This window comes from Mustela lutreola, chromosome 6 (assembly GCF_030435805.1).
Source record: "Mustela lutreola isolate mMusLut2 chromosome 6, mMusLut2.pri, whole genome shotgun sequence".
In the NCBI taxonomy this organism is placed as follows: domain Eukaryota; kingdom Metazoa; phylum Chordata; class Mammalia; order Carnivora; family Mustelidae; genus Mustela; species Mustela lutreola.
Window position 1 is genome coordinate 69,252,518 of NC_081295.1, and position 8,659 is coordinate 69,261,176.

Genomic DNA, 8,659 nt, shown 5'->3' on the forward strand with positions numbered 1-8,659 from the left:
TCATTGTCTCATATATATCAGGTATGGGATTAAGTTTCAGGGATTTCTTTCTTTTTTTTTTTTTTTTTTAAGATTTTATTTATTTGACAGAGAGAGAGATCACAAGTAGGCAGAGAAGCAGCAGAGAGAGAGAGGGAAGCAGGCTCCCTGCTCAGCAGAGAGCCTGATGTGGGGCTCGATCCCAGGACCCTGAGATCATGACCTGAGCCGAAGGCAGAGGCTTAATTTGCTGAGCCACCTAGGTGCCCAAGTTTCAGGGATTTCTGCATGCATCACATAACACATATCCATAAAAGGCTTTCATCTGTCTCCAGGTAAGCAGGTAATTTAAAATGTGATTAGGCAGTTTTATTTTTGAGCATATGGTAGGATAGTTGTTCAGAAAGATTCTCCCAGAAAACAATACCTACAAATATGAATAAGTTTTTGTAAAATGATATATTTCTGTATTACTGGTCTGAACTGATGAAAAAGACAAGGAAATCTTAATGGGCAGATAGCAAGAAGGTATGAATACGAAGAAGCAAGCAAGTTCCAAAATCATTGTTTGTCCTGACAGCATGTGCCAGAGCTGGTGGTCCACAGCTTCATGGGCTACATAGAGACAAAGCCTGGAGTCTATGCAAGGAAAGATACAAGAACAACAGCAACAACAACAAAAAAATCCAACACAAAAGCCTCCAAATGGTGACATCTCAGTGAATGAACTGAGAAAGAACATTCTAAGAAGGAGATTGAAGCCAATCAAGCAACTGTGAGTGGGCATCATCAAAATAATCAGACTCAAAATATTGTAGGTTTTGAAAAGGTACGTACAGACCCTGAAGTGAACATCAGTCACATGTTTTGAGAAGCAAGATATCAAGATTACCAAGAGGACAAGAAATTGTTCAAAAATCACTAGATACCTGTAAAAAAAGAACCAAATGATGAATTGGGAAAGGCTTTAAACATAATATAGTACAGAGACAAAGAAATTAAAATATATAAAATATAGGGTTAATCAAAACAGAAGATCAAGAAGGTAACTGAAGTTTTGGATGGAGAAAGAGAGTAGAGAGAGATAAAGAATGTAAGGAAACCGTCGAAGTGTTAATGAGTTAGACTTTTCTAATATTACAAAGGAGATCAACTTTTAGGGGAGTCCAAGTGTAAAAAGCCTATCCAGGTATATTGTCAAACATCACATAAAAGATGAAAAGATCTTAAAATAGAAACAAGATAAAGTAACCCCAAACAAATAAAAATTAAACCAAAGCAGACCTCTCAGTAATAATACTGGAAGCCAAAATAATATCTTTAGAGCTCTGGAAGTAAACTCAGAGAGAAATGAAGAAGCATCAGCTTAGAATTTTATACTCAGTAAAACTATCTTTTGGGACTAAAGATAAAATGAAATGAAAACTTTTTTTTTTATTTCAAGGAAAACCTACTTGAATATAAAATACTGGAATTTGAGACATAATCCAAATTATAAAAATAATCTCTTACATTTTGTTCTGCTTTGTAATTTACAACATTCTTTCACATTTCTTTTCTTGCTTGAGCCATAGCAATGTGGTGATGCTCTTGCCCCAAATAAGAAGCTGTGTTTTTCCAAAATTTGAAAAGCAAGTTTTATTAATTAACTTTAAAATGACAAAAAAATATGTGATCAATCTAGTTGACTTGGAAAACACTGAAAGGGGGAGAAATAAAAATCATCCAATATCTCATTCCTCAAAGATAACCACTGTCAGTTAATATTTTGCTCCAAAATCTTCCTATAATTTTTCACAAAGATGTCTTTTTATGTGTTCTTTTCCCTTTAAAATAGATCATAAGCATATTACTATGCCAATTGTTTTTATTCTATTATGTTATTATTTTTTTAATGATAGATAGCCTTTATCATGTGAATCTTGCTTAATCATTAAAACACTATTTAGCTACTGTGGTAGTCTGGATTATTAAACAGCAAATGTTTGCTTCCCTCCCCTCCTACAGAAGATGCTTTTCTAACACTTGTCGATTTCAAGCTTAGCCATGAAACTTATTTTGGCCAATGGAAGTTAATGAATTTTGTGCAGAAATGATAATTGTCCTTGTCCAAATTGGTTTGGGTCTAATGTTTTGATGACTCACTGTAGATAGCTCCTGGTCCTTTCTGTTTGGGACTTCCAAAAAATAAGCACATCTGGAACAAATCTGAACCCAAACTGGACCAAGTACTGTCACCACAGAGCAGCCCAGTCAAGCCTGGTCTAAATCAGCCAATCACAGTTGATCTGCAGACATGTAAGCATTAGAATAAAGGCTTGCTATTGCATATAACAAACTGTGGAGATGCTTTTTTGCATGCATTATTGTGTCAACATCTGATCAATACAACTGGAATTGAACACTGAGGTTGTTTTCCAGTTTTGCTTTTATAAATAGTGCTTCAATAAGCACGTCACTACAGCTTTCTAAAAAAGTGTAATTATTTCCCTTTCACTGAGGAAGAATCTAGGATTTGGTTTAAGTGTGTACCAGTAGTACACAGCTATTAAGGGCCAAAATATATGAATCTGCGTCTGTCTGATGCGAAAGCCCATGTTCTTTATAAGATACTACATTGCCAGTCACTGAAATATGTTCACCCTTTGGGATAAATGCATATTAAAACAAGTCTGGAGTTTTATAATAGCACAGAAATGTTTTGACTGACAATGTAAGTATTAACTGATTTTAGTCTCATTTTCATTTAAAATTAAATTTTGCACTGAATTCTTGTTACATGTAACACTAGAGTCTCTATATCTGTCATTTTAGGCAACTTTAGTTTGTACAATATGTCTTTTTTTTCTGAAACCAGACACTGAATCAGACAACAATTTATAATGGAAGTTGTAGGTTCAATATGAGAATAAGTGCCTTACTAAAACTTTCATTTCTTAATTCCCCTCTTTAAAATAGGCAATGTTTTCTTACTATTATTGAGGTTTTACTCATGTTTTCATAAACACACACAGTGAAATAATACTTGAGAGAATGTGATGGTACTTTTAATTAGAAGTCAGTAATATTCACATTGTTCATGTGGCACAAGGATCATAAGGGAGTAATATACATCCTATGAATAAGCAGACAGACAAATCAGTAAATGCCAAAAGAAGCCCACATTCCACTTACGTTTGTTAAGTTAAACATGTTTGATCTTTACATGGTCCATTTAGAATTAAGGGTATGTCTGTAAGTCAAGAGAATACCATTTTTTTTCAACAAACATCTAACTTGACATCATAGCCCGAAAAGTAAAATGAATTTAATTAGAATAATTCCAAAAGGCCAAAACCATTTTCCTCATAAGCCTTCGCTATGGGAGATATAGATTTTTTTTTTAACTTGGAGGTCAAGGGATATTATTGTCAAAGGGAGAGATTATGTGGGATCAATTTGCAAATGCAACCATTTCTATATATGGCCCTGTTTTTACATGACTACAGATATGTATGTAATTTTGATTGGCTGGATTCAGTCACAAAAAGAGAAGTCAAGTTAACTCCGTGAAAAATGCAGATCAGCTCTGTCTTTCACAAGCAAAATTGCCTAAAATAAAAGCTAACAGGTCATTTCTAAAATGTAACATTTGTTGAAGTGCACACCCAATATTTTTGAGCATGTACCGAAAAGATGATGACACAAGAAGGAATGGAATGGAAAATGAAAGACATAAATACATAGTCCTGAAAGCTAGCAGAGGACGAGGTCATTGTCAAGTTAAATCTTTTAGAGAAACTTCATCATATCTTTCAGTCATCTTAAAGGAGAATTACAGAGCGTAGTGATACTGGGTAGAGATAGCAGTGCAAAAGCAGAGTAAGAGTATGATGGAAGGATATAGGTCTGGTTTCGACGCATCCTGTAGAATCTTAAGAGTAATAAGAGCTAATAAGGGAAAAGTAGATTGAATGTCCATGAAGGATTATTTTATGTATATCTATAACTGAGTATGAATATATATGTGTATGTATATCTCTCTATATCTATACCTACATCTAATGAGCTGGAAGTTATCTTCCCATATAATCCTTAAAATATTATCATCATGAAGGCTTATGCATGCAGATTTAAGAATTTTCTGAATTTCTTTCTTTCCAGAGTAACATTGCACCCATGCCTTATGCATACCAATACTATGACAGGGAATTAACTGGCACCAAAGAAACAATGAAACAAGATGTCTTAGCATTCAGACTCCTCAAGAAAACATTTTCCTTTAGAGTTCCATTCAACAGAAGCTCCTCCATATTAGCTTTATTCACTCTAATGTGTTAGAAACATGTGGGGCCAGTATGGGGCTTGCAGATGTATCCAACTCCTCTTCAAGAAAACTCATGCTGAAGGGTGTAGTCCTGGGTGATGATCAACTATTTCTCAGGCCTTAGAAACTGCTTAAAAACCATTGTTTACTCACTGAACATCCAAGACCCCGCATGTCTGTGGCATTTCTATTCACCCCAGGGATTCTCAGATCTTCTTGGTCCATGAATTGTCCATAAAATGATGTCATAATGAATGCATTGAGGAAGCACTGTCAGATGGTGCTCACAAAGATAGGATAAAATCACAGGACTGTCAAAGGCTTCCCTGCATTCCCAGAATCAGACTTGGATAGTCTGTATCAGCCAGATGTGAACTTAATCCATTACAGTCAGCTAACTTTGGGATGACTCTACTCCCACATTGCTGACCATAATTATTTCCTGCTGTAGGAACACTACTCTCACTGCATGTGAATCTTTTGTTAGTTTTCCTATATTGGCTGTCATGTCAGGTTTTTTTCAAAGTATGAAATCTATAAAACCTCTATAAATGTAAAATGTTAATTAGCATCCCCAAATTCTTGCTCTATGATGTTTATCTAGAGAAAGACTTCTCTTTCAGTATTTATAAAATATTACTTAAGGTCTCTGTTATAGGCCTAAGAAACTGATTCCCATGGACAATCTAATTTAGCTACAAACCACATGACTAACCACATCCTACTTCATTTAGCACATACATGGAGGGCAAGAAAAGGTCCACTCCAAACAACAATAAACACATGGTGCTCACCTCCAAAGTCTTCCATCCTTTTTGAATACTGCTTTTATTCCTCCTTTCTCAACAACAGAATGGTATAGGAGTATATAATAAACACAGGTTTCCTCAAAAAGAAGAAATTTTTTAACCTGTCAAGAAATTTACACTATGGGAAAAAATAGTTTTTGACATTTGAGTTCTACCTAAAAATTCGTTAAAGTTTCACGTCCCTGAAGGACCTTGGTGCATCCTGTTATACATCAGGTCAAAGTAAGACCTGATGCTATCTGCGTGTCTTATGGCTAGTGGCTGAATCAGCCATTTAAGGCTGAAATGAATTCTTCTGTGCTATCTCTTATTTGAGAACAGTGGCTCACACACTTCTCCTCTAGGTGACACAGCAAGCAACAGCCATGTATGTGCTCCATATGTGAGCATGTGTGGATTTTCATATCACCCACAAACTTTCAGAACCTAAATATAGTGAAAGACTTTCAATTTCATTGCTAACACAAAATGTGCTTTATATGTAGGAATTGTTCAATGTCTAGTTCAATTCAGAATCCCCACAGTTGTTAAGGACCCACCAGCAGCAGTCTCTCTCACTTAGTTGTCAGAGGCACTGAGGTGAAAAAGCTGGTCTTATTGCCACACTCCATTCCATTTGTTTAATCTCTACTGAAAAATCTGTGTGTGGGATGGAGAAGTGAGAAGACACAGGAGATATGTTAGAATCCCGCTTGGTCTGATAATGGTATAATGCAGATACAAGTTTGTTAGAAACAATAAAGACTGAGGGAAATTGGAGCAGTGATCCAGCTTGAGTTGAAGAGTTCCACATCTGGCTTCTCAGCCAGTTTCTCTTAAGTCTGGGACATCACAAGTGCCAGTGAGAAGCTGAGAAGATCTGTTAGTTGTATGTATAAATGTGTCACTAATCAGAAAGGTAAGAAATGGTTGATAAGGGCTTTGGGACTCTGGATATTATTTTGGCCTGAACATAATTTGTACTTTCTCCCTCTCTGTCTCTCTCCCCGAACCTGTTCTCCCTTGATCACTTCAGATCTAAAGATTCATTACATTTATGATTTTTGATGAATTAGTGCTACTCTGGGATTAAATGATGGGGACTGGATTTTCAAACTACTTCTTTGTCTGTAGCAGACCCCTGTAAAAAAGCTGATTGGAGAATATCAATGCACGAGACCCCTGTTCCAGTCACCTAATCCTGTGAAGTACAGAGCAGCTTTTCCACACCCTTTAATGACACCACAGAGTAGATTCTTGGAGACGTATGTACTCTGAGAGGCCACAACAAAACTTCTGGCTTCAACTGCACAATTATGCATGCTTCTTCCCAGTGGCCTTGCCCCAACATAGGAAACAGATGCTGGTGAACTTAATGTTAGCTTAAATTTTATAATTTCAGTACAGGGCCTGACTACCCAAATTTATGGGTAAAGCCCATAAGTCTATGGTAAAAGCCCAACTGATTATCATAGCCACACGTATTTGTGTGTGCGAGTGTGTGTGTGTGTGTGTGTGTGTATTTTCTGGAGTCTATTTGTGGAATCTGACAACAAATAACTTTTAAAGAATAATGTGCACAGTAACTCTTCATCCCACTTGAATGAGAACACACTGAAATGGCAGTCTGAAAATGTCATAATCTAGTCTTAAAATCAGTCTTTTCAAGACTCAGTTAAAACAAATAAGAAAAGCTTCTTCCTGTCTCCAAACAAAGTCTGATAAGCATCTGGGACAATTTCTTCATAAAGTCTTCATAAAACACATCCCACATCCCCAGATGCTTTCATGAAACCATTCGAGTAAGTGCAGCCATTTTCCTCCTTCTGTTGTTCTGTTCCTTAATACACACACAGACACACACAGACACACACAGACACACACATACATCTGCTCATAGTCCAGAGGTATTTGCTGTACAAACATCTCAATATCCTCATTTTTCTTTATCTTGGACTTGGGCATGCAACATTTTTCAGACTTTTCAATAATGTGCTGATAGTGAATTAGGCCTTTATATGATCTATGGATTATGTTCTTCCAGGAACTCCCAATTTTACTCTAATATGATTCCAGTATGCTGAGAGAGTTATTCCAACTAGAATGTGCTGAAGAGATGAATGTGGCTTCCATGCAGGGCATATTTCAGCTTTTCCCAAATAACATTCTTGTAGAGATTAGAGAATAATCTGGCAGCCAGACCTAGCCAATTAAAGCAGTAATTGAAATGGTTGGAAATGTTTTCCTTGGCAAAATTTGATTATTTTGCTTCATTTTGGGTTTCTTTGAATAACAAAAAAACAAAACAAAACCCAAAAAAAGGGTCAATCATAAGACTGTTAATTTATTTTCTTGGTTATCTTTTTTCATCAAACAAAAAAGGATTGCTGTGTAACTGAAAAGAAAAATTGAACACTGTGGTATGGGTTCTCATAGAACCCATAGAACGATTCTTAAGCTAATACCAGTAAATCTATTCTCAGCATAGACTATGTGGGAATTTCTGTTGTGGGTGGAAGGGGTAAGATGAGGGGAATTCAGTAGGAAATAAAAATACACAAGAGACATCCTTGGAAAATGTAAGTTTACTTTACCCAGATCAATAGATACTTAAAAATTGAGACTTTCAACTTGAAGATATTGGAGAAAAAGAATTAAAAAACCAACTTATGTGCTATAATTCTCTTCTCCTGAAATCAGCTGTGTGCTACTAAATTTTTAATAGTCCTCTCTGGGATCCGAGAGCATCTGATTTTTTAGCATTCGCTAATGTCCATGATGCAAACACTTTTTTACCATGGCTAATTTCAATCTACCAACCCAATGTTCCTGAATATAAGACTTGGAACAAAACATGCACCGTCAGCTCTTGCAAGCCACCATACACTGTTCCAGCACATCACAAAGTGAAGTCATAGTTTTACAAAGAAGACAGATAAGAAAATGCAATCTAGACTAACATTTGGTAAAAATACTGATAAAAGAAATTAGCGGGTGAACATCATCATCTCACAAATTAATGAATCTAAGTTTGGCCGATTGAAATGGTAAGACTTGAGAAAATCCAAATGTTGGAATTGACTTTTTAAAAAAGATTTTATTGATTCATTCGAGAGAGGGAGAGATAGAGATAGAGTGATTGAGAGAGCAAAAGCAGGGGAAGTGGCAGGCAGAGGGAGAGGGAGAAGCAGGCTCCCACAGAGCAAGGAGCCTGATGTGGGATTTGATCCCAGGGCACTGGAGTCATGATCTGAGTGGAAGCCAGACACTTAACTGACACATACCCAGGCATCCTTGGTGGAATTTTATTTTAAAAGGAAAACACCTTTTTATGTCAATCCATGCTTCTTCCTTTTCAAACCCTACTTGTAACCTCAAATCCTCTAAAGAAGTCTGAAAATAGGTGGTGTATCTATTTTATCATCCTCTCGGACTTAAGATCAATTCCAAATGCCATGTACTAGCCAGGATAACCCTGCACACTAGAATCATGTAGGGCGCTTCCATAAAGTACTAACTCCTTGATCCCACCCAGGCCCAACTAAATGAGAAGGCTCTGGGCGAGGGGCGCCTGTGGGGCTGTCTG